This window comes from Sorex araneus, chromosome 2 (assembly GCF_027595985.1).
Source record: "Sorex araneus isolate mSorAra2 chromosome 2, mSorAra2.pri, whole genome shotgun sequence".
Classification (NCBI taxonomy): Eukaryota; Metazoa; Chordata; class Mammalia; order Eulipotyphla; family Soricidae; genus Sorex; species Sorex araneus.
In genome coordinates this window covers 109842840-109867103 of record NC_073303.1, presented here as the reverse complement: position 1 = coordinate 109867103, position 24264 = coordinate 109842840, and the positions used below count along the sequence as shown (strand labels likewise).

At 43.9% G+C, this 24264-nt stretch overlaps 1 protein-coding gene across 1 annotated transcript in view; it reads right to left on the bottom strand.

The window, feature by feature from the left end:
- EXT1 (exostosin glycosyltransferase 1) overlaps nucleotides 1–24264 on the bottom strand; it is a 295304-nt gene that overhangs the window by 148261 nt on the left and 122779 nt on the right. The window lies entirely within an intron of this gene.

Below are 24264 nucleotides of genomic sequence, written 5' to 3'. Positions count from 1 at the left end.
AAATTGAACAGAATGGCCTTTTCTAGTTTTAACTTACCTAATCCAAACACAAATTACTCTTTAACACCACTGTTTTGTTATTTGAACGTTATTTGAACGTCCTGTTGTTCATCTATTTGCTTGAGCAGGCACCAGTCTTAGAAGTAGTGGACAGAGATAGCAAAGCCAGATAAATGGATAAACCTGGGGTGGGGAGATAGTACAGTAGATACTTGTCTTGTGTTGCATGCAGCCCACCCAGATTCATTCCTGGCATCCCATATGGTTCCCCAAGTACTGCCAGGAGTAGTAATTCCTGAGTGCAATGCCAGGAGCATCACTGAGCATCACTGCTGTGGCCCCAAGACCGAATTAAATAAATGTTGGAAAACAGAGTTTTGATTCTTTTGTACTTAATTTTAAGTACCTGAATCTGCACAGTGAGAAGTATTCACCATGCACAATACACGAAGAAGAACGTGCAGGCGGGTCTGTTCAAAACTAAAAGAATATATTATAATTTGGTTTTACTAAGCCTACTGCCGATGGTGGACATCTTGAGGAAGTAATAATGAGGATCTTGGCTACCATGACGACAAAGGATGTTTAAGCGGTGAAATTAGACATTTAATTTTGGATTCCACGACTCAGGGGAAGCCTGGAGCAAATTTTGTGAACATCAGCACTAAAAGACTACAAGGAATCCTTTATTTTTCAAATATTAAACACGGGGCAAATACCACAATGGAAAATCATGGCTGAAATATCCTACACTATGCCCATACCCTGGTGATCCTAGCAGAAAAAAAAATAAATAAATAAATAAATGAAGGAAACCAAAAGAGATGCAATACTCTGTCCAACATTCATCAACTTCTCTTTTCAAATGGGGAAACAGTCTCAATATTATTGGCTTGAATACTGAGGAAATGTTAACTCGGACCAAGTTGCAAGACATTTCCTCGTCCAAAGTATTTGATTTTGAAGCAGATGCGAAGGAAGAAGCATATGGAATGGGGCGGTAAGGAGAGGAGAATCTTAGCATCCAGGCCCGAGGATAGTTATCTTTGACATTAATAGCCGATTTTGAATATGCTTTGCAATTAAGATTTATAGTGAATGGAAGTAAGCCCAGCATATACAAATCTGGATGTACCAAAAGAATTATTATGAAGTAAATTAACATTTTATAAGTCTATACCTGTGAATTCCACAGAGAGCTGCTAAAATTAGTTTCTCAAATTGGAAGCTATTTGCAAACAGGAGACTTTACATGCACTTATTTTAAGAGTCCGCATATAAAATGAAACTGAGCTATAATCTGTTGAGATCAAATATTCCTGCAGTAAAAAAAAAAAAAAAAAAACACTGGCCTTGCACCCTAGAGAATGGCCTTTTGCAGTAAAGCAAAGAGACACTACAGGCCCTTGAAGCAAAATGTTACCTGAAACCTTTTCTTCTTGTTGACAACTTGTCTTACTGATGCTCTGTACAGAAGCATAGTGGTTCAAAGAGGCTTTGGGGATTCCCACCTTTCTGCATGAACTAGGAATTGCCCAGTCAACAGGCTTTGCAAGTTAGTGTGAAGGTATTAATTAGTAATGGTCAGTGCAGGAGAAAAAAAAAAATCTAGCGAGGTAATCAAATGCTCCTTTGCACTTCCTCAAATTTGTCCATTTGTACAGTCCCACCTGTGAGAGCTGCTGTCAGTTTTTGTCACTGTTTTCTCCCATTCCTTTGCCAGGTAATCTTAGTCAAGGGGATCAGCTGAAGTGAAAAAAATCACCGCCTCCTGGTAAAAAACGTACTGCAAATTATCTAGTGGCTACAGCAAGCCTTCATCCATTTGGAATACTCTTCTTTCTGGGAATTTCTACTATGAAAAGCAGAAATTGCAAACATGGCTTCCATAAACGTGGCAAATCAAAGTCACCCAAAGATAATTATTTTATTCCCAATAGAATATGAGTGCATGATTGGTTCATGCCAAATATAAGTTAATTTTAGTAGATGGAACTCATTTCAACTCTGGGGAGCCAGGTCACTTGATGACAGTTTCAATAATTTTGATGAAAGGGTGGTGCTGATTAATATCAGTGAAATCTATAAAGTATGGAATGTTAGCTTAAAGTGCAAACCAATGTGTATTCTCAAGGAACTTATTCTGGAGACTTAACAGTGCTTTTTTATCCCCTATCACTTGTTTACTTATATACTTTAAATATTTCCCCTCTATTCTTTCCATTTACATTATCTCTGAAGATAGCAATGTAAAGCAAAGATAAGCTTCAGTCTAGACAACCCTCCCAGCTGATCCGAAACCCAGAATTAGTAGAATTCCAATGAAGTGCTTGTAATAATTCTTGTCCACTAAGTCTTTGTTAGAATCCCTAGATTCTGGAGTTCTGGCTTCTGGAGTTCTGCACTCAACAAGAATAAAGAAATTAGTAACTGACAAAGCCATATATGTATGGAGAACTTTCAGTTCCAAGTAAATGAAGAATAGTCCAATGGGTGCAACAAGAAGTGAAAGCTGATTCTATTAAAAAACTCAACTGTGGAGACTGGGAGATTATGCAGTGCAGACCTTTGTTGGGATCCCAGGAAACACTGCCAGTGCAGTCAATCTCCTCTGATCTTCCCTCACTCCTCCCTCAAATGAGGGCATGTGGTAGGGGGTGGCCAAATAAAGGCCATTTAATAGCAGTATGGTTTGAAGGACATTTTTTGTCTTCTGATCTAATTCTTCCCAAACTCAACTACAGGGGGCAAAGGTTTCCTGAAAGAAATCCCAATAAGCTCCCTTCAGAGGAATGTGGAGGCCAAACACACAGAAATCTTTGTTTTACTCAGTTACATTCCCAGTGCCTAAAAGAGTGTCTCCTAAACTCTAGTGGGCATTCAACGAGCATTTGTTAAATGAACAAATTAAGAAGGGGGCAGGGAGTGGGGGGGGGGGGCGAGAAGAGAGTCAGAAATGATTTCACCCTAATTGGCTCTCCAGAGCTTTCACACTGGGCTGAGGGCCGGCCGAGTGGTGACGGTTAACTTGGCCATGGAAGGATTCAACTAGCCTAGTCCTTGGAACTTGAGAAGGAAGATAAAATGTGGTCTGAATTATCCATTGTTTCTATTCTGCCTTGAACACAGGATGATTTCATATTCGATTACAAAATGTCTGAGGTCCTGGGCATCAGTCAGCAACATTAAAATATTAAAGATCAGACAAGTTGATTGCTACTATTCAATGCACAACCTGAAGGCAAATCCTAGTGGCCAACTCAAGATTCCCTAAGCAGCAGAACACTGAACATCTCCATTTCAGTGCTTCAAGGGGTACATGAAGAACAAAAGGATCTTAACTCCAAAGACCACCCAAAATGACGCTAGTACTCAGGAGTGAGAAGCCTCTAATTAAATAGCTTCAAGGTCTTGCAGGCAGATATTGTGTCAGTCAGAAGATTTCATACAAACCATGGAATTTAAAGAAGAGCTTTCTAATACGAAGTAAAGAGCTTTTTCCTTCTTTTCTCATTCAGTTATTCTTGATTATGTTAGAAACTGTGAAAGTGCCAGCACACAAGCCAGCTCCAAATCAGCTCAATAAATATCCATCAATGAATCACCCAAACTTTCTCTATGACCCGGAAAACACTCCTTCCTTAGAATTAGGAGGAAAATGACTTTGCATAATGAGTTAATTTTTAACCCTAAGTATATGTTTGCTATTCCACAGATTGCTCAGATATGCAGAGTAACCAGAAACGTCTCCCACCTTGAACAAAAAGAGCAAGGTCCAAATTTCCTACCTAAGAAAAACTTTTGACTAAAAATAAACTATTTACTCAACAAGGTGAGGTTATCTGGACAAAAATCTTCTATTTGGTTAGCCAAATCTAACTAAAGGTCAATTTCATCACTTAGTCCTTTCCCAAAGGCAAGACAGCAGAACTCAAAGGGCAATAATGAAAATTCTCCACATCCTGCTCTCCTCATCACTGCATTTCCACACGGCAATATCCAATTTCAACACAGAATAAGATCTCCACCTGACATGTTGTAATTCTATTTCAAAGGGTAATGTCTGAAACTTTTCTCCCTTGCTAGTCAAACTATTTTTAATCAACCAGTGCCCCAATTACCACAATTTTAAAAATCTAATATTTAATTAGCACTGTCAGTTCATTTGCCTGAGTGTATCATATATGCCACGCCATGTAATCTTTAGAGCAAAGCCTATCCTATTAACCATCCCCATTTTACTGATTTAAAAAAAAAAAAAAAAAAAAAACGAGGGTCAGAAAGTTTAAGTAACTTGGAGGATGTCACGCAGCTAGTTATAGCAGAGGGCTGGGTTTCAGCCTCAGGATTTGTTTGATTTCTGCAGTCACCCTTCTGACAACTCTCATATACTCAGACTGACACACACCTTTCCTTTCATACAAGAGGGATTTATTTCTTCCTGTGTTTAATCAAATCTGAAATATACCAACTAATGCTATCTAAATGCAAACATCATTCTCCATTTTGATCAAGGGAAAGACGAAAACATTATTTTTCCGTAAGACTGAGGATAATATCCACTGATAATTTATGATTAAATTATTTCTCTCTTCCCTATCTCTTTCTCATTTTTCACTCTACTACATTTCACTTTGTCCCTTAAATAAGGTGCTCTACAGCTATTGGAAAACCAATTTTCTCTCAAGACTTTATTGCAATATTATCAGGAAACTGGCTACTTAAACAGCAGGTAATCTTTTATTTCATGCATAATTACCATGCACTATATTTTGATTTGATCCTAATGGCCCTAAGTACAATTTAAACAAACCCTCAACCTGCCCAAATGAAAAACATTTTGCTTCCTCTGTTGCACTTGTGTGGCGATGATAATTAACACATCTTAGGAAATTCAGGCTACATCTGATTAAATCATAACATACCATAAAGGTCTTTACAAATAATCCTTTGAAGATTCCAGCTGAGAAAATCATGAAAAGAATTGTGAGAAAGGAAGCTCATTATAGTTTTGTGCCCAGCACTTAAAGGTGACCCTGCCAAGGTGTTCTGAATTCAGTTAATTTTTCCAAAATACACCAAACTATCCTAGGACTGGGGCAGTGTAAATGATCGACTTTCTTCACAAATTCTACATTTTTGTTCCATTACTAATTTTATCACTTTGTATTTTTTTTCTTTTGTGGGGGTGGAAGCCAAGGAGAAGCTGTCCTTACAACAAAACTTAGGAAACAGCAGTCATTCAATTAAAAATTCATACCCTTTCGGGAGAGGAAGTGTCCTCAAATTTCTACGCTTAAAATTTCAAATTGGTCAACTTGGGACTTAAAAGCATAAATATCTTAAAATGAGACCAGATAGATAGCTCCAAGAACTAGACTATGTGCTTTAAATTTGGAAGCCCCAGATTTGATCTGGCTCTATATAAGCCCACTGCACACCTGTAAGAGTGCCCTCAAGCTACAAGAATTCCCTACATTGCATGTAGGAGCACCCGGGAACCCCTGAGTGTGGCCCTACAACAAATCAAAACAAAAGTGGAAACCTCACACTATGCGGATGTCGGAAGCCAAAATGTCAGTATAGCCTGACCTGCAATTAAGGACCCAACCCTTTTTTGGAAAAATGTCCTTACACTAAGAAATCAACTTCTTCTCGGAAAAATGTTAGAACACATTGTGTAAAGTTTCCGAGCAACACCCGAGATAACTGTCATGGGCCCGCTGTTAGGGCTTGCACCCTGTGTCACTGAAAATGCGCATGTATTGTATTGTTACTTCCCCATTTTCCCTACTTCCTCATGTAATCAATTATAAAAAAAACTAGCTTGAGAGAAATAAAGAGCTTTTTGCCTTTGCTTGCTTGCTTGATCAAAGCCTTGCCTTGCTCCCATTCTTCTCTCTCTCTCTTTTACCACTCGCGAACCCTCTCCCGGTTACCCACGTTGACTGGTCCCGAGGGACGGGACATGTGGATATGAACTGAACCAAAGTTTGGGGGGTAAAAAACCGACCCAAATTAAGCTTAGATTTTCCTTCCATGGGCCACAAATGACAGAGATTAACTAGACAATATAATCCAGGCATCCTCTTCACTATCAGAACTGCAGTATTATCAGTGTTCCTGCTAGTAATAATAGCAGTCCTATGCTCGTCTTTGGTTGAGTGCTTACTCACGCAAACTGCTGCCTAATCTTTCGGCCTGAGAGAGGTGTGAGCCCTACTTGGAGAAGAGGAGACAGGCTGAGTGATGCAAAGCAAGCCCAGGATCTCATCAGGACCACAAAGAATCATGGCTGTGGGGCAGATTCAAGCCTGCCTCTTCCCCAAATGCATGCTCCTAATTAAATGCTGCCCACTCTGCCCTCTGCAAACAGAAATGACAGAATCACTGCATTCCACACCCACCTTGGTCCAGTACTGGGAGTTCTTTATTAAACAAAAATAGGCCAGGGGATATGATACTATATAAAAGGAAAATGCAGGGCTGGAGAGAGCACAGGGGTTAAGGTAGCCATGCATGCTGCCAACCCCAGTTCTATCCCTGTCATGGCACAGGGTCCCCAAACCCACCAGGAGTGATCCCTGAGCACAGAGCTAGCTAGGATAAGCCTTGAACACAGTGAGATGTGGAAGCTTCCTCTCCCCCAACGGAAAAAATGAAATGCAAGCAGCAAACCTAGTCATAAAGAGCTTATCACCTTTTGCGGAAGATAAGACTTACACAAATGAAAGCATCTGGGAAAGTTCTTGACTTGAAGCCCTTCAGGAGGTCTTCCCAGTGTGAAATTCCAAGTGAAAACACCAACAAGGGCTTGGTCAGTGCCTCCCCCATTTGAATGGGATTGATTACAGCCAGTGTGTCTTGGCTCTAAGTAACTGAAAATGCCCATCATAGTGTGAGACCCTTCATAGTCTAAGAGAGGGAAATACCTCACATTCAAATACGCCCATGGGTCCCAGAGAGCCAAATCCTCTTATATTAATTAAAAACCACAGAGAAATTCAGTCCTCATAGGTATGCAACCATGGAACATCAAGTTTAAGAAAATGCCTCTAGAGATTGAAAAGACCATGAAAATTTTGCACAAATAATACATATTTGCCTGCTCCTAGTTCCAGGCTCTGTGTGTGTGTGTGTGTGTGTGTGTGTGTGTGTGTGTGTGTGTGTGTGTGTGTGTGTGTACAGATCTCTGTGTGAGAAAAAAATCCTTTCAGAAAGCTTATTGAATCTTCCCACCTCCTGCAGAGAGCTCTGAGGAAATGCACTCTGGTTGCTGGTTTTGACTACCTCCCCCACCCCCATCTTCTACTGTGTGTGAATCAAACCTGTCCTTCTCCCAGGACCCACCTTTTGTGCTGCTATGTGGAGTCACTGATAAGACTGAAACAGATCCAAGTTCCCTTGAGGAGCTGATTTTTCCAAAGGCTAGAGGCAGTGAGAGTGTGGAGAAAGTGATTTGGGGTCTACGCTCTACTGCATAGAAAGCCGTGAGACTCCTAACCAGTCACAAAAACTTTCTGAACCCGTTTCCTTTCAAAGAAAGGGAAATACATGGAGCAATTTAGGCAGGATTCCCCCAACAGGCCATGTGCAGACAGATCAGAGCACTGTCCCTCCCAGTAATACCCAGTTTGGATCTCAGAGCATTCTCAGAGGCTGTGGTGCACAGCTCTTGAATTCTAGTGCACGCAGCATCTGCCAGAGGGTTCCTCCAAGGGCCCTGCCCCAGCACTTCTGAACCACCTGGTTTGAGGCAAGGCCCAGGAATAAGCATTTTCCACCACGGTAATACGGAGTGCTTTCCAAGTACAGAGTTCAGACTCCAGTCTCAGAAACAGTGACTCAACTGGGAATTCTTGGTGATGTGGCTGCCCAGACCATGCTGTAGCAATAACCCGCTTGCCTGAGTGAGATGGACCCCACTTCCTTGCAATCCTGATGTGAAAAAGCGAACACCGGGGTACAATGCAGAGAACCAGGAAAGCCAGGATCCCAACTCTACCCCTTGCTACTCCTTAAAAACTCGACACTCCTGGGTAATGTCAGGGGTTCTACCGGAAAAAAAAAAAAAAAAAAAAAAGATGCTCAGAATTATCCCATAGGATTCTAGGTCGGATGAGGCACCTGGGGGGCTGAGTACAGCTTTGTCTAAGGAGAAGATACCTAAACCCTGCCCCTTCCTGTCTGGTCCCTCAAGGTCCTACCATTAGCCTGACTCTAATCATTTGCTCCCCTGAGTGCACACAGTTTGCCTCCTACCCCTCCAACCGCTCCCCTCCCTGTAGTCATCTGTCTCAACTGACGGAGAGTGGGGGAACTGCCTTCCAACCACCTGGACAATAATATCTCATCCCTCTCACTCAAGATAAACTCACAAAAGGAAAACACAACAGCGCACCCCGCCCCCGGTGTCTGAGTGATGAGGGGCAGGTTCGTCATGTGGGAATTATGTGATCCTCCTTGGCCAACCCAAGGTACACGCCGGGGCACAAGCCACAGAAAAGTATCTAACACATCATTTCCCAATGAAACCCAGGCCTTCTCACGGTTAGGGGACCAGTTATTGGTCTGGGCAGTCAAGTTTTCTTCACCTCTTTTTATTCCTCCCTCCCCCAACTTTAAGTTCATGGCTGCTGTGGCTGCCTTGACAAGGGGTGGTCCAGCCACTGGGTCAGACTCACTGAGCTTTTGCTCCCCTTGAACTGCGGTATGTTCACCGGGTACCAAACTGGTACAGTGAGGGCTTGTGGTGCAGAGTGACCATAGCGCTCACACACATGCTCAGCAGGGCCCTTACTTCCTGCCTGGGCACTCACACATCTTTTTAGTGGCTATGCTCTCTGGGGGCCGCACCCCATTACTGTGATGTTCACGCACAGCTGGCCATAGTGTGAGCAGCAATCTACCATGGGGACGAGGCATCACAGACAGCAGAGCTGCCAGGATCACAGTGGGCCCAAGTCACACTCGGAGTCACACCCAGGGGGTTTGACCACACGCCTGCAAAACAGGCCTTAATGGAAGACAATGCCTATTCATGGGGCTGGAAAAGGGACAGAAAGGAAACACAGGAGGAAAACGCTATTGATATTCCAAAGACATTAATGTTTGAGTTTTATATATTAATGAAGATTAAATCTGAAGTTTATAAACTCTTCATGATTATTAATGACTAAACTGCAAGGAAATAAAGAAGCCATTTAAATTAATATTGGTGAAGAGCTACAAAAAAAAAAAAGCTCCATATCCTTCCTCTCTTCCTGAAAACCCACTGAAGGAATGGTGGTTGTGTAAATTACAGATGCTATAATCATCTGGGTTCGACTCTTTTTTCTTTCTGTTTGTCCTTTTTTGGGGGGGAGGGGGCAAATGTCATTCCCTTCTTAACTTTTCCTTTAATTTTATTCTTTGGGATCCAACCCAGGGCCTGGTGCCTGCAAGAAATGCATTCTGCACACCCCACCCCCACTCACTTCCAGGACATTCTTGTGCAGATGCACTAGATGCATTAGGGATCACAAGAGGCACATTTCTAACACATGCCAACTTGACTAAGAGAAAAATGAAATCAAGCGTGGCCCACGCAGAGGCTCCTGGAGAAGCTTCTAGAGAGAGCAGTTGAAGAATTCGTTGTGCGGCATGCAGTATTTTATAACCTCCGCCCATTTCTTCTGCAGAGCAATAAACACTGTAGAGGAATATTTACTGTTTTCCACTTGAAGAGCAAATTTGTGGCAAAGGTGTTAGACACAAATAAAGTTAGTAAGTAATAGGTAGACACGGGAAAGGTCAATTGCTGGAAGAAGATATACTAAACCACTCACGCTCAGATGGCAGGACAAGGTGCACTGAGGTCCCCGGAGCAGCCAGATTTACTCCAAGTGCTTTTTCGGGGAGAGAAGGCTTGAGGGGAGCAGACACAGACACACACAGACTATGGTGGTGAATGCAAGTCAAAAACCAATTCTTCTTCAAGATCTCTCATCTATTTCATCCGAAGCCAAGGGAAACTTGCGACAATGCCTAAGGCAGAGTAATATTCCCAGATACACATCACACCCTGGTAGAACTTTTAGTACACTATAGAATGACTTGCTTTGTGAACAATTAAGTGTCCATATTTTTTAGGGGGAGGGGTGTAGACACCACACCCTATGATGCTGAGGGCTTACTTCTGCCTCCACACTCAGAATTCACTCCTGTCCATGTTCGGGGAACCCATGAAGTGCTGGGGATTGAACTGGGTCGGCTATGTGCAAGGCTCCTTACCCACTGTACTGTCTCTCCAGCTCAAGAACCAGGGCATCTGCAGGAAACTCTCCATTCTCTCTGGATACTCCTGCCTAAACCAATGGGAGCATCCTGACCAAATGATGAACTAATGGCCACAGACGATCCATGGAAAAAAAAAAAAAAAACTCCAGGAGTAAAGGACTCGCCAGTCGGTTCTTCCACTTCTGCAATTGCTATACCGGAAGCCGGCTCAGGCCAGGGGGGAGCAATGGTTGTTCCTCAGCGTGGTCTATCCCAGAGTGTGGGAAAATAGGAGCGTGTGGGTAGATAGATGAACGCTCTGGCACCCTTCAGACTCTCCAAATGTGTTGATGGCTATTTGCAAATTAACAGTTGGCATGCCAGTTTAATACAGGGCCTTTACACCTTCAAGAAAAAGTCGATAAACATATCTGCAAGAACGGTATTAGCAAAATCTGACTTCAGAATCTAATTACTCTGAAGGATGTGGTGTTTTTGCTGCTACTTAACTGAGGTAGCAAGTCACAGGAGAAACAAAGAAGTGACCTCATAGGGCTCTTAAATCAGTGTTTAGACCAGGGCAGAATGGTTTCAGCTGTTTAATCTATTCTCAAGAAATGTCTTTACGTAAGGTGAAAGTTTATCATTCATCCCCCCCACCCCACCTCAACAGATCTGAAAAATTTTTTCCATCCTTTTAAAAAAAACTAGCCTTGGGGCTGGAGCAATAGCACAGCGGGTAGGGTGTTTGCCTTGCACGTGGCCAACCCAGGTTCGACTCCCAACATCCCATAAGTCCCCCGAGCACCACCAGGAATAATTCCTGAGTGCATGAGCCAGGAGTAGCCCCTGTGCAACATCAGGTGTGAGCCCCCCCCCACCAAAAAAAAAAACCCTATCCTTAATCATCACTTAGATTTTGCTTTTCAATGCTGTTCTCCAGATGTTCTTTGTTTTCCAAGGTATACAAACCAGTTTAATCAACTACTGTTAGTTATAGTATTAGATGGAAAGACTTCTCCCTCAAAAGCAAGTGGTCTTGGCATAAGACTTGGGATAGGGCCAGAGAGACAGCACAGGGGTGACTGTGTCTGCCTACATAAAGCCAGTCTTGGCTTGAATCCTGGGATCATGGATTTGCCAGAATGGCCTAAGCTTTCCCAGAATGACCCCTGAGCACAAAGCCAAAGAGTCAGCCCTGATGACCACCAGTGTGGCCCCAAATCCAAGCAAAATAGAAAAGAAGACTTAGTAGACATCCACACTGTCTCTCGCCGTCTTCTCCCCTCCTCCTCTCACCCTAGAAGATGATCCAATTTTGACAAGAAATCACTAAAATAGAAACTTAGTTGAAAGCAGAGTTTTTGATATAGCAAACCTCAACCTTCGGAGGTTACAGACTTATTCCAATGATAAGTGCATTTTGCACACAATTGGCCTTTTGGAATTGATTTCTGAGTTCCGGGGCACTCACAAGCTCTTCAATGTTCTCAATAGTGGCAAGTCTTAAGCCTTTGGAAGACAGATTGTATTTCTTTGAAATGAGCCAAGAGTGTACAGAAGACAAATTTGGTGAGTACCCAGCTGGGGAATACCATTTGGGTCAAAGCTATAAAACACCAGGAGCAATTTTCTGGTGTGGTTTGAAAATTAGCTCTGAAAGCCATTCCAAATGAGGCATTCCAGAAATGTATGGAGCAATGGTACCATCCAAGGAATAAAAAATGTCTTATTCCCTAAAATGGCTACTAGACGGATAATACTATTTCACGCTTCCATTATTTCTACTGTACCATTTGGTCTCTTTGCCTGGAATCCAAGTCCCTGACCCCCAACACTATATTCCCAAATATTTCATTTTCCCTCTTCTTTTACAATCTACTTCTCTGGGAAGCCTCTGAATTCCAGATACTCTGATTCAGATACCCTCTTTCCATGCTTTTATGCCCCCAACCTCACCAGCCCTTCCCCTCCTCCCTTTCCCTATACACAACACGCAGAACAAGACTTAAAGAATATTATGAAACATCTATTTTGTTTTCTGTTCCATACTACCAAATGACAGGTCCTTGCCAATAATGGCTGTATTTATGGTACCTGATAAGAGTGATGGCTTCACGCAGTGTTTTAGAAATCCTTGTTGCCCAAATAAATCCATTTGAGAAATTAAATCTCCTCACTCTTTAGTTTTACCTCAGATAATGAGACAAACTCATCATCTGTAGTTCAACTCAAGAATGACTTTATAAGACACTGACAATTGTTGATCCTGAAAGTATATATGTTTTCAAAAATAAACTGACTGTTGGAAGAGAAAAAACAAAAAATGCTAAGACAGAAAATCATACCCTAAGCTAAATGAAGCAAGGTAGGCCCTTTAAGAAACTAAACCTGAGTTATTGGTAACTTGGAAAAGAAGTTTCTCAATGATTAAAAGCCAAAATGAAGTATTAAAGCCAGCCTCAGAGCTAGTTCTCAACTCCTAGGAAAAAAATATAACCCACGAAGCTTACTCTGAAGCATAATTCTCAATTCCACTTATGGCTGTGTAGTCAACAGAAATATGCGATTTTTTTTCATCAAAATGTAAGTATAAGAATATTTATGAGCTGGAAAAAAAAGTACAAGGGTTAAGATGCTTGCCTTGAAGGCGGCTGGCCCTGGTTCAAATCTTGGAATTGCATATGGTTCCCCTGAGCACTGAACCAGTGGAGAGAAAGGGAGAAAGGGGGGAGGGGGGGGAAGAGAGAGAGAGAGAGAGAGAGAGAGAGAGAGAGAGAGAGAGAGAGAGAGAGAAATGTTAATGAATAAGAGCCAAGTTGGAAACAATCCAGATGTTTATCCACGTAATAGGAAAGCACTAAGGCATATTTATGCAGTGAACCACAACAGCTCAGCAAGAACCAAGAATGAGACATAGAAAAATATGGCCTTATGGATGATGAAGCTCACAGACAGTGCAGGTCAAAGAAGCTGTGTCTACACAAGAATACATACAGGATGGTTCCACTGTTAGACAATCTAAGAACAGGAAAAATGTAAGTATTGTCAGAGAATGTAAAGAGGTCATTACATGCAATGTTAGACACATTCTGAGTCTTCAACTAGGTCATAACAATGTAGGGTCTACATAAGCACAATTCATAAAGTAGTACATCTAGGATTTGGTACTTGACGCACAATATACATGCATGATCTAATGGAAGTTTAATTAAGTATACTTTTGCTTAACAAATGCAAAGAAGAGCACACATTCAAAGAAACAGCAAAGCTGAGGTTGAAGGAGTGGTGGTTACATGGGAACTGCTATGCAGTCATGGTGGAGTCTGGGAGAAAGGGGCAGGCAGCTTAACTGGCTGAATACAGTAGCAATACCAAAATACAGGCAGGGCATGGGCAGTACAGTTTGACACCTGAGGAGTGACAGCTCGTGAATATTAAGGTTTGTTACATCTCTAAAGAAAACGGAATTAATGTTTTGAAACACAGGGGAAGAGAAGAGAATTTAGTCTTGAGATTATTCACATGGGTTTTCAGATATCCAAGCATTCCTTCCACAGAGACCGATGATAGCATGGCAAGCTCATAAAACAAGGTCCTAGAAGAAGAAATTGCCCGATTCTGGGATGAAGTTAAAAAGAGTCTGATCTGGGGGCTGGAGCAACAGCACAGCAGGCAGGGTGTTTGCCTTGCACGCAGCCAACCCGGGTTCGATTCCCAGCATCCCATATGGTCCCCTGAGCACCACTAGGAGTAATTCCTGAGTGCATGAGCCAGGAGTAACCCCTGTGCATCACTGGGTGTGACCCAAAAAGAAAAAAAAAAAGAGAGAGTCTGATCTGTGGCATTGTAGGATCTCCTAGGCACTGCCAGGACAGATCCCTGTAGCACAAAGTCAGAAGCTGAAAATGATGGGTGTGGCCCAACCCTACCCCAACATCACCACCAAAACAAATTAAGTTAATCAATTCAAGAAGTAAACATGTGGGGCTGGAGCGATAGCACAGCGGGTAGGGCGTTTGCCTTGCACGCAGCCGACCCCGGTTCTAATCCCAGCATCCCATATGGTCCCCTGAGCACCGCCAGGGGTAATTCCTGAGTGAAGAGCCAGGAGTAACCCCTGTGCATCACCGGGTGTGACCCAAAAACCAAAAAAAAAAAAAAAAGTAAACATGATGTGAGATTCACCTTAGAATGCAAACCATTCTGAATCTGTAAACCTAATATAACTAGGGCAAGAAACATGAATGATAAAAAGAGTAGCATGGTACATGCAAGAAATCAAACCATTGTGTGTCTCTGAGATAGGGCCTCGGGTCCTCGCAATTACCACCTCATCTTGGTCTTTAAGGACAAAGATTAGGAGAGCAGGAGACCCACATAAATGTCTTTATACTCAGTACCTAAGCCCATCGGGGTCCGATTAGATATATTATAAAAGGCAGGCCTGTGAGGGTCCAAGCACTGAAGATTACTGCTAGAAATTAACTTCCCCAACAAGCTCAGTTCCCTCAGAGGATTTAGTCATCAACCAGGTATTTAACAAAGAAAGGAGGAGGCAAGCAGGACTGATAAAATTTTCTTTTCCAGAAAAGGATTCCTGGCCAGGGTAATGGGTAGGGAAGCTGCCTTAACTCAGGGTCCAGACCGTGAAGAGAGGCGATGAAACACATTGTCTCTCCCTCTCTCCCCTGCCCGACACCAGCACAGGTGCTGCACGGGGAACAGAAACAACATGGTTTGGCGGGTAAGTTGCCAGATTTGGGTGGACAACACAAGATACCCGTGAAATATAAATGTCAACTGCTTTATTCATTTCTGAACAACCACATCTGGTTGGAATAAAAACCACATCATTACATTCATATTTTACACATATACTTATGCTAAGTGGTTATACAAAATAAAAACTGAGTAATGAGTTAATGACTTTTTTCCATCCCCTATCTGTCAACTCCCTTCAGCCAGTACATCACTGCTTTGGAATTTTAATGCAAAGCCTCGCGCACATAAAAGAATCTAGAGGTCGCATTCAACTATGCAGAAGTACTTCTTATCTGACTTTTTCTCCCCCTCTGAAAAAATCACAATGTATCTACACAAAGGGCTGGGGGAGCGGGCAAAAAACTGGATTGTGTTTCTATATGGATGGGGATTATAAGGAAGGAAGGAGGGCCAAAGGACAGAACAAGTTTCTTCCTCCAGACAATACGTACAAAAATAATACATTAGACTTTCCCCGCACAGTCCAGAAGGGTTTGTGGTTCATCTTCAAGTGTGTCACAGCTGCATGACAACCACCCTCTGTTTCTGACCTATTGACTCTAGTTTGAAAAATAGTGATTACCCCCAGAAAATAAGGCTCTGGAAGGGCGAGGGCTGATTTGGGGTAGACCCAACCACTCCCAGAGGAATCTAGAAAAAAAACACTCACAACCACAAATGGTGATGGAGTATGGGAAACTCCCTGAGCGACTTCACATTTGATTTTCCCTCTCATCTTATTTCCATTCCAACAGGAATTCCACATTCCATGTTGGAAGGCCAGAGCTAACCCACTAGATTCTGTTGTGAGAAATGACTCTGAGTACCAAGCTTTCCCGAGCACCCGTGTCCCACGCCCGACTGCCGTGCTCCAAGAGGAACATGGGATCCTATGAGGTAACAAACCAAATGGGATTCTGTAGCCTCCAGGACACCCAACTACCTTTTTCTCTTCTTAAGATTATTTTTGGTTTGGTTTGGTTTTGAGGCCACACCCAGCTGTGCGCAGGGCTGACTCCTGGCTCTGCACTCAGGGATCACTCCTGGGGGGCTCAGGTGACCACTACAGGTGATGGGGATCAAATCCAGGTAGGACATGTGCAAGGCAAGTGCCTTACCAGCTATACTCTCTGGAGCCAATTTTTTTTAAGCCTTTATTGCTATTTCCAATAAAGCTTGTTTGTTTGTTTGGAGGAGAGGGCTGTCACAGTGAAGCAGGTAGCAAATATTTTAGAACTGAAGATGGGGAAATGGCTCAGAAAACTGCGGCACAGAATTTGGATGTGGAAGATCTGGGTTCCATCCTGGTTCCATCGGGTCTCTGCTGTACCATTAGTACAAGCCCCCCAAACAAAACAACACACCCCCACCACCTGCCAAAAAATTTACAAAAATATCTCGAGTTCAATCTGATGTCTAAAGACTATCAAAAACAAACAAACAAAAAAAAAAACAAAAAAGAGAGAGAAAGAGAAAAACATACACCTAAAGCAGCAGGGCAGACAGATCCTGAAAAAAGGAAAAGGAGGGGTACAAAGACATGACAAAGAGCTCACCCCTTCACAGATTAATAATTAAATCAAGTAACACAGTTATCACTCTAAACGCGTAATCTGCGTAGCCAAATGTTCCACTGTTTGACCCCCTAATCTCCCTTTGAATGGAATAAGTGACTCCATGGAGAGCTCTACCACAGAACTGAATGCCAAGGGAAAATCCACAGAAAACAACATTTATTTGGACAACTGTACCTTTTGCAAATGAGATAGACAACCTAGGAAATAAATTTCCAATTACCTGAATTGTTTTTTTAACATGCTTTTTTCTCAATCTTCCCACCCCACCCCCCAAGACCCATGGACAGCAGCCATCCTTCTCAATACTGAATGGGACCACCACAGTTTTTAAGCTTGTACATCCCATGGACAAAGTGACAAGGCAGTAACGAAGACAGCCCCTGGCTTCAAGGACTGTGGTGTCCTGGCTAAGATGGTTGGGGGTGTGGTATTAACGCACAGTGAGCCAATGCTCCCTATTAACATACAGGAAGTCTCCAAGTGGCTCTGCTCGGCATCCTAGGTGGCTGGATTCCCACACTGGCTGGTCAAGGCAACTGTTGCCCATCCTCACTTGTACGAAGGCAAGAGAAAGGAAAGAAGAGGAGGAGAAATGCCCTGGATAACATCCAGTTCCTTCCGCCTACCCTCTTCCCATCCGTTCCCCACTCCTTACAAGTCCTGCAGAGAAAACTTCCAAAGTTCAGCGGCGATCCAGCCCCATCTGCTACTTCTGCTAACAACCCTCAATTCAAGTCCCCACCATTGCTCTCTGCAGAAACAATCACGAAACTGGCCGTCCTGCCTTGTACCGTTCTTCTAGATCATTCTCCATAATAGCACGCAGGGAGGTTTTTGTTTGCTTGTTTTATCTCATGGAGAAGAGAGTGTGGCACCCTAGCCCACCATCCATGGCTCTCCAACAGCGAGGCCCTAAGTCAACCCCCTCTCTGAATACCACGCACAAGCCAGTCGCCCACTCCTCTCCACGTCCAGTGCTCACTGCTCCATCCACACCTGCCTCCTCGGGGTTCTGGAACTGCACCTCTAACTCATCTGGTCATGAGGGGCTCCCCCTGTCTGGCCTAGCCCCGCCCAGCTCTCACAGGACAGCCCCACCATGAAGATCCAGCTCTACTTAAACAAGCCACCTCCTCGAAGTTGCCCTGCACCCTCTATCTCACAGCAAAGTTCCGGTGGTAAGGTTACTACTGTATACATCACACTGAAATTCCAATTTGAAATCACTGGTCATTTCTTGGTGCTGGGAGAGAGGTTAAGGCTCATGGTGCATGTGGCCATCTCTCGTTTGGTCCCAAGCACCCTCCTAGATGATCCCTACACCCTGCCAGAAAGGACCCCTGAATAACACCAAGTATGGCCCTAGAACTAACCTAAATTAAAGAACTAAATTAAACTAAACTAACTAGTACTTTCTGGGCTGGAGCGATAGCACAGCGGTAATGCATTTGCCTTTCACTCGGCTGACCTGGGTTCAATTCCTCTGCCCCTCTCGGAGAGCCTGGCATGCTACCAAGAGTATCGCGCCCGCACAGCAGAGCCTAGCAAGCTACCTGTGGCGTACTGAATATGCCAAAAACAGTAACAACAAGTCTCACAATGAGAGACATTACTGGTGCCCGCGCGAACAAATCAATGAGCAATGGGATGACAGTGACAGTAACTAGTACTCTCTATCTCCTCTAGGAGAGCTCAAGGTTTCATAAAAATAAAGATAAATTCCGTATTCCCCTAAGAAGGTAATCTGGTTCCTGGAACTAGTGAACTCTCTCCCCTGGTCCTCAACTGTAGCCCAGGCTAATGCAGACGTGGACTAATTATTCACCACAGAGGAGACCTTGAGAGTTGGAGATCCATTAACCAAAAAGCACAATTGATCTGCTGCTGTCCAAGGATCTTCCCATTCCTTCCTCAGCTTTTCACTGTGGGACCCTCTTCCACCCTAATCTGTAGAAACCCCACTTGGCAGGGCCAGCAAAGCAACTGCCCTTTCCTGCCTGGCCCGCCCTCTGGGTTCTCACCCAGCGAATGCGCGCTAACCCCAGGATGCAGTTTGGTTAAAGCAGATCGGTGTGTGCAGGCGGTTTTTTCCCAGGGTGAGTCTTGAGCGGAGCCCTCACTCGGGTTTCCCAAGGCTGTGTGCAGAGCCACTGGAGGAGAGGGACTGCTGTCCCTTCTCTTGTAAACAAAGGAGTCTCCAGCCAGCAGGACAAACACACAGTCCTGCTGGGAGGGCAGCCCCCTGTGGTCCCTGCATGGTGGCCCTGGAGCCGCGTCTGCCTCCCCATGCTGGAGCTGTCATTCATGCCCCACGCACAGGGCCTTTTTCCAGAGGGGCCATTTCCAACTGGCACAAGAGCACAGCAGGTAGGGCATTTGCCTTCCATGCGGCCAACCCGGGTTCAATTCCTCCGTCCCTCTCGGAGAGCCCGGCAAGCTACCAAGAGTATCCTGTCCACACAGCAGAGCCTGGCAAGCTACCCGTGGCATATTCGATATGCCCAAAGCTGTTTACAACAAGTCTCACAATGGAGACATTACTGGTGCCCACTTGAGTAAATCGGTGAGCAATGGGACGACAGTGCTACAGAGCTACGGCCCACACTTAAACTGCGCCTGGTATAAAGCCGCTTCACTGAAGTCTCAGAAAAGTAACAGCACTGGTGCAGACCCATAAGGCAGGCTTCTCTGGAACAGCATCAGAGCACACCGCCAGAGTCATTGAAGGCTGTCTTCCTAGGAAAGCAGCAGCGCTGGGAATTTTGGAGTCTTTGCTTGCCTCTTTTACAGTTACCAATCCCGAGTCCGCTAGTTCGGAAACTACAGAGCTCCAACTGGAGGAGGGCTGCGAGGAATCTCTGCACTGTCTGGAAAAAGGATCCCTAAGCAAAGTATAATGCATGAATAAGGTTGTTCCCAGAATAGATTTAAAAAAAAAAAAAAAAACACTTAGCAAAAAATCATTGGTTTCATCTAGTCCTTGGGAAGCTAGCTGTTAATTTTCAGTCAATCTACTAGTTGCATAAATTCCTGCCATCTCCTCTAACTGGGAGCAAGGCAAGGGGGTAGCTTCGCTTTCATGCCAGGTTCTTGGGCAGGCCGATACATTAAAGAAGGACCTCCGGGTCCAGAGCAATAGGACAGCAGGGAGGGCACTTGTCATGCAAGAGGCTTTGATCATTCCCACCCAGTAAGGTCTTCCAAGCCCTTCAGGTTGGATCCCTGAGCACAGAACCATGAGTAAGTCCTGAGCACCCCCAGGTGAGGCAAAAAAAAAAAAAATTAAAGTACCTTCCTGCAGAGAGCAAACTGTATTTTTTTCTTTTGGATTTGATCTGAATTAGAGTGATTCAACTATTAACCCTTTTCTATGGCTGCTATGAGACATCACCACCAAGACAGTCTCACCGCCCCCCCAAAAAAAGAAAATTAAATAAATCTGACGCATTTGGTATGCCGTGGTTGAGAAAAGTTTAGTGGCTGGAGCGGGTTTGATCCCCAGCACCCCATCTGGTCCCCCAAGCCCACCAAGAGTGACCCCTGAGCACAGGGCCAGGAGTAAGCCCTGAGCACCACCTGGGGTCTAGGCAATGTTCCAAACCACAGTGACCAGTTCGGCTCCTTGTGTGGGGGGATTCAGGTCCCCTCTCCCTTGCTGTTCATCTCTCCATCAGGGGCCTCTCACAGCCATTAGAGGCCACCAAGCTTTCCTGCCGCACCCCCACACCTCAACTTCGGAGCCCTCCACTGAGAAGCGCCAGCAGGCCAAAGCTCCCTCATGCCTGTCCTCTGCTTGGGCAGGCCTGTACTCCGTGCTGGAACCTGGCCAGCCTCAGTTATCTGGTGGGGCTGAGCTTCCCCCGCAGGACCAGACGCAAAGATGCAGGAGCAGGATCCCAGCGTGGTGCTCAGCTTGGCACTGAAAACCCAATGGTTCTAGGCGCTTGGAGCTGTCCATGCAATGATGGCTGTGCCCTGAGCCGCTGCCACCACGCTGAGAGCACCTGGGTGCTGTGAGGTTCTGGGGTGGAACTGGGGTGGAACTCAGATATTCAAGACTCACATTCCAACGCTCCCCCCCCCCAGCTGCTTTCAAGTGCTCAACTGACTAGGTCAGATTCAATCAAGATAATCTCCCGATCTCAATGTCAACTATTAAAATCTTAATTACATCTGCGTGAATCTTTTCAGAGCCCGGCCTACATTAAGGCTGGATTAGGTAACTAGGAGGAGAGGGGTGCATGCCACATGTAGAAATCGGGTGGGGGGGCATCTTAGAGCTATTACTTAGCACTCTGTCTATTAACGGTTATTAAAAAGTAATGGATGCTTTTCACAAGATGAAAAACAAATTTGAATGTACACCACAGCTAATACTATTTCATTCTCCTGTTCTGGGATCTTTATAGAGGTCAATAAAAATTAGACATCCCTCTCCTCGTTAAGGAAGATTTGCAGTCTCCTTGAAAGAGGCTCTCACTGCTTCTTTTACTTTTCATATAATTAATACAAATCAGTGCAAGTGAAAAGGAAAAACATGTATCAGTCTTAAAAATCCCAGTACAAAATATCAGAAAACCCCATGTCAACTTCAAATTCAATAATAGCCTCCAATATAATGGGTATGTTCCAAGATCCACCAGTGATTAAAATCCCATCCACAGTCACCAAACTATAGAGGCAGTCTTCCCCCAAAGCAGATCAACATTTGAAAGGTTAAAAAATGGAATACCATTTTAATAGGACCTTTTAGGGGAATCTGATGAATTAATGTATGTGTGTGTTTACTGGAAAGGGCTATGCTAATAGATAGGGCATTGTTTCAAGGCTAATAATAATATGTAAGCAGAGGTTATTTTTCTTAGTCTTGATTACACATCCTGTCTGGATCTCCATACTTTACTTTGAGTTTATATTTATCTGTCTTTTTTCTTAATAATTCTATTATGGTGGCTGTCTAATCTCCTACTGTAATTTCAGAAGCATACGCAATTAAGAAAAAGAAAACTCAAAAACACTATTCATCATGTAACAAATACTTAGCACCTATCCAGGCATTGTTGTAGGCGCTGTATCACTGTATCACTGTCATCCCGTTGCTCATCAATTTGCTCGATTGGGCACCAGTAATGTCTCCATTGTGAGACTTGTTGTCATAGTTTTTGGCATATTGAATATGCCACGAGGAGCTTGCCAGGCTCTGCCATGCGGGCAGGATACTCTTGGTAGCTTGCCAGGCTCTCCGAGAGGGACGGAGGAATCAAACCGGAGCTGGCCACATGTGAGGCAAACACCCTACCCACTGTGCTATCACTCCAGCCCGTTGTAGGTGCTAAGGACAGTAATTAATAAAGGAGAGAGAAGACCCCACCCTTATTCTAGAAACAAGCTCCTCAAGATGCAAACACCAAGAGAATGCCTCTTCCCTGAGTGAGCAAACTAGGAAGAAATAGAAGAACTGCAACTTGTGAACCTTAAGTGCTCAACAAAGAAAGTAATCAAAATAACCCAATGCATACCAGATCACTCAGAGTATAGAGTGGGGAGAGCTAGTAATGTTGGTTACTATTCACTAACCAAACATGTACTAATCTGCCAGCTCTCAAAGGCACAAATCAAAATGACTCTACATCTTCCCTTTTGCTAAATACACATCACCCTTTCAAAGAAATGGAGAAATGAAATGGGAAGAGGAGGAAAAGAGATCTAATACGTTCCTCTTTTTGGAAAACTTTAGTTATCAAAACTTAAGGAAATCTACTCTGCTCATTTGAGTGACACTTTGCAGTCTGATATAGTACATAATGATGAAGTGATCGGGGTAGAGTCACATTAATCCCATTTGTTTTATTTAAGTCAAAATTTATGCTAACATGAGACGACATCAATGCCTGGATCCTTGGCTAATTTATCAAGTTTATGATTTCGACAAATCTGAAATGTTAAAATCAACTCACAAATCACTTTTCTATAACATGGTTCTAAATTATGGCTTTGGGTGTTTACCTGCTATTCTTCCTCAGCTTGAACAATAAATAGAATCTGATGTGATGCTGTGTCCATATTTCAATGATTTCAGACTGGATGCTTCCTTCTCTACAGAAATAATATGCTTGTCTTTTTTGTGTAGGGGTGGGGGGAAGGAAAGCTGTGTCTCCATGTTAGCTGAGTCCTCTAAGAGTGGTACTAAGTATTCTATTGCTACATGTAACCCAAAGTGCTCCAGCAGCAATTAAACGAGAACCAAATAACACTGGAGAAAAGCCACCCATACTGCAGAAGTAACAGACCATCCAAATATTTCTTCCTGTGATGCCCCAAAGAATGCTTACAATGACATATGTACACATCTCTTTCAGCTCTGGATATAAAACCTAGACATGTCCCTTTCTCTCCCCATCCTGCTCTCCTCTCTTGAGATCTTCAGTCTTTGAGTTTTCTCCTCTTCCTTTTGAACCATGACTGTAACACTGCAATGAGCTTCTCCTCTGACTCATATTCCACATCTTGCCTAGAACTCACAAAGGATTCTTCTACCTGAGACCCCGAGTCTGGTCGGTAGAACTTCCCACACGAGGACTGCCTTTACCAACAGCTCTGGCAGGGAAGTGTATTCACCCCTTTTTCAAAAGTTGGCCTTGGGCTGGAAAGATAGTACAGGAGCTAAGGTGCTTGCCTGGCACACTGCTGACCCCAGTTTGATCCCTGGTACCACAATGCCCTGCCAGGACTGATCCCTGAAGACAACAGATATGATACAATGACCAAAAAATAAAAATAAGTAGGCCTTTATTATGGGGCGATTTCTTTGAAAGCATATCCTCCAAGTAAGGACTCTCTCTCTCTTGATCTCTACACCTTAAATAACCCACACTGTTCGTCAGTCTGCCTTTCACTCCTGGCTACCCAGGCTGTGAGAAACATGAAATCTGGGGTCTCGGATGTGTCTCATGAGCTTTGAATGTATTTGATGGCCTTGGATTTGATGCCCCAGAACTACATGCCACCACCACCGCTCCCACCCCTCCCCCACCATCATGCCACACACTCCAGTTTCAGTGGGCCCACATGGAGAAAAGAAAAAAGAGAAGCTAGGTTGATTTAGAAAGATTAGAAGTGACCAGCTCTTTCTTCTATCTTGAACATCTGAAAATATGTATGCTTGACCAAGTACAAAATACCCTATGTATAAAGAGGAAAATAGAAGGGAAGAAGTCTAAAATCACAACCCTTTCTATGTTTACATCTATAAACTTGAGTGTTCGTCCCTTGACGCCTCGTCCTCAATGTGATGGTCCGGGGAGGTTAGGCCTTTGGGAAGTGAGTAGGTGGTGAGGAAGGAGGCTTATCGGAGACCCCAGGAGCTCACCCGGCATGTGTGGAATGTGGAAAGGGAGCAGAGGGGATGGGGAAAGAGAGAAAACATGCTGAAGCTCCTGGGGTCTTGATCTTAACTTTACCTAGCCCTGAAAACGGGAGAGGTCAATGTTCAGGGCTTCAGTGATAGATATTTTTGTGACAACAGTCCAAAGAGATGCAGACATCGCCCACTGACCTGACCACATCCCGGACAGCTGGTCCTAACTAAAGGCCATGCCCAGGACATGCAACTACTCAAAAAGTGGATCGAAGGAAGCTGGAACAATAGCACAGCAGGTAGGGCACA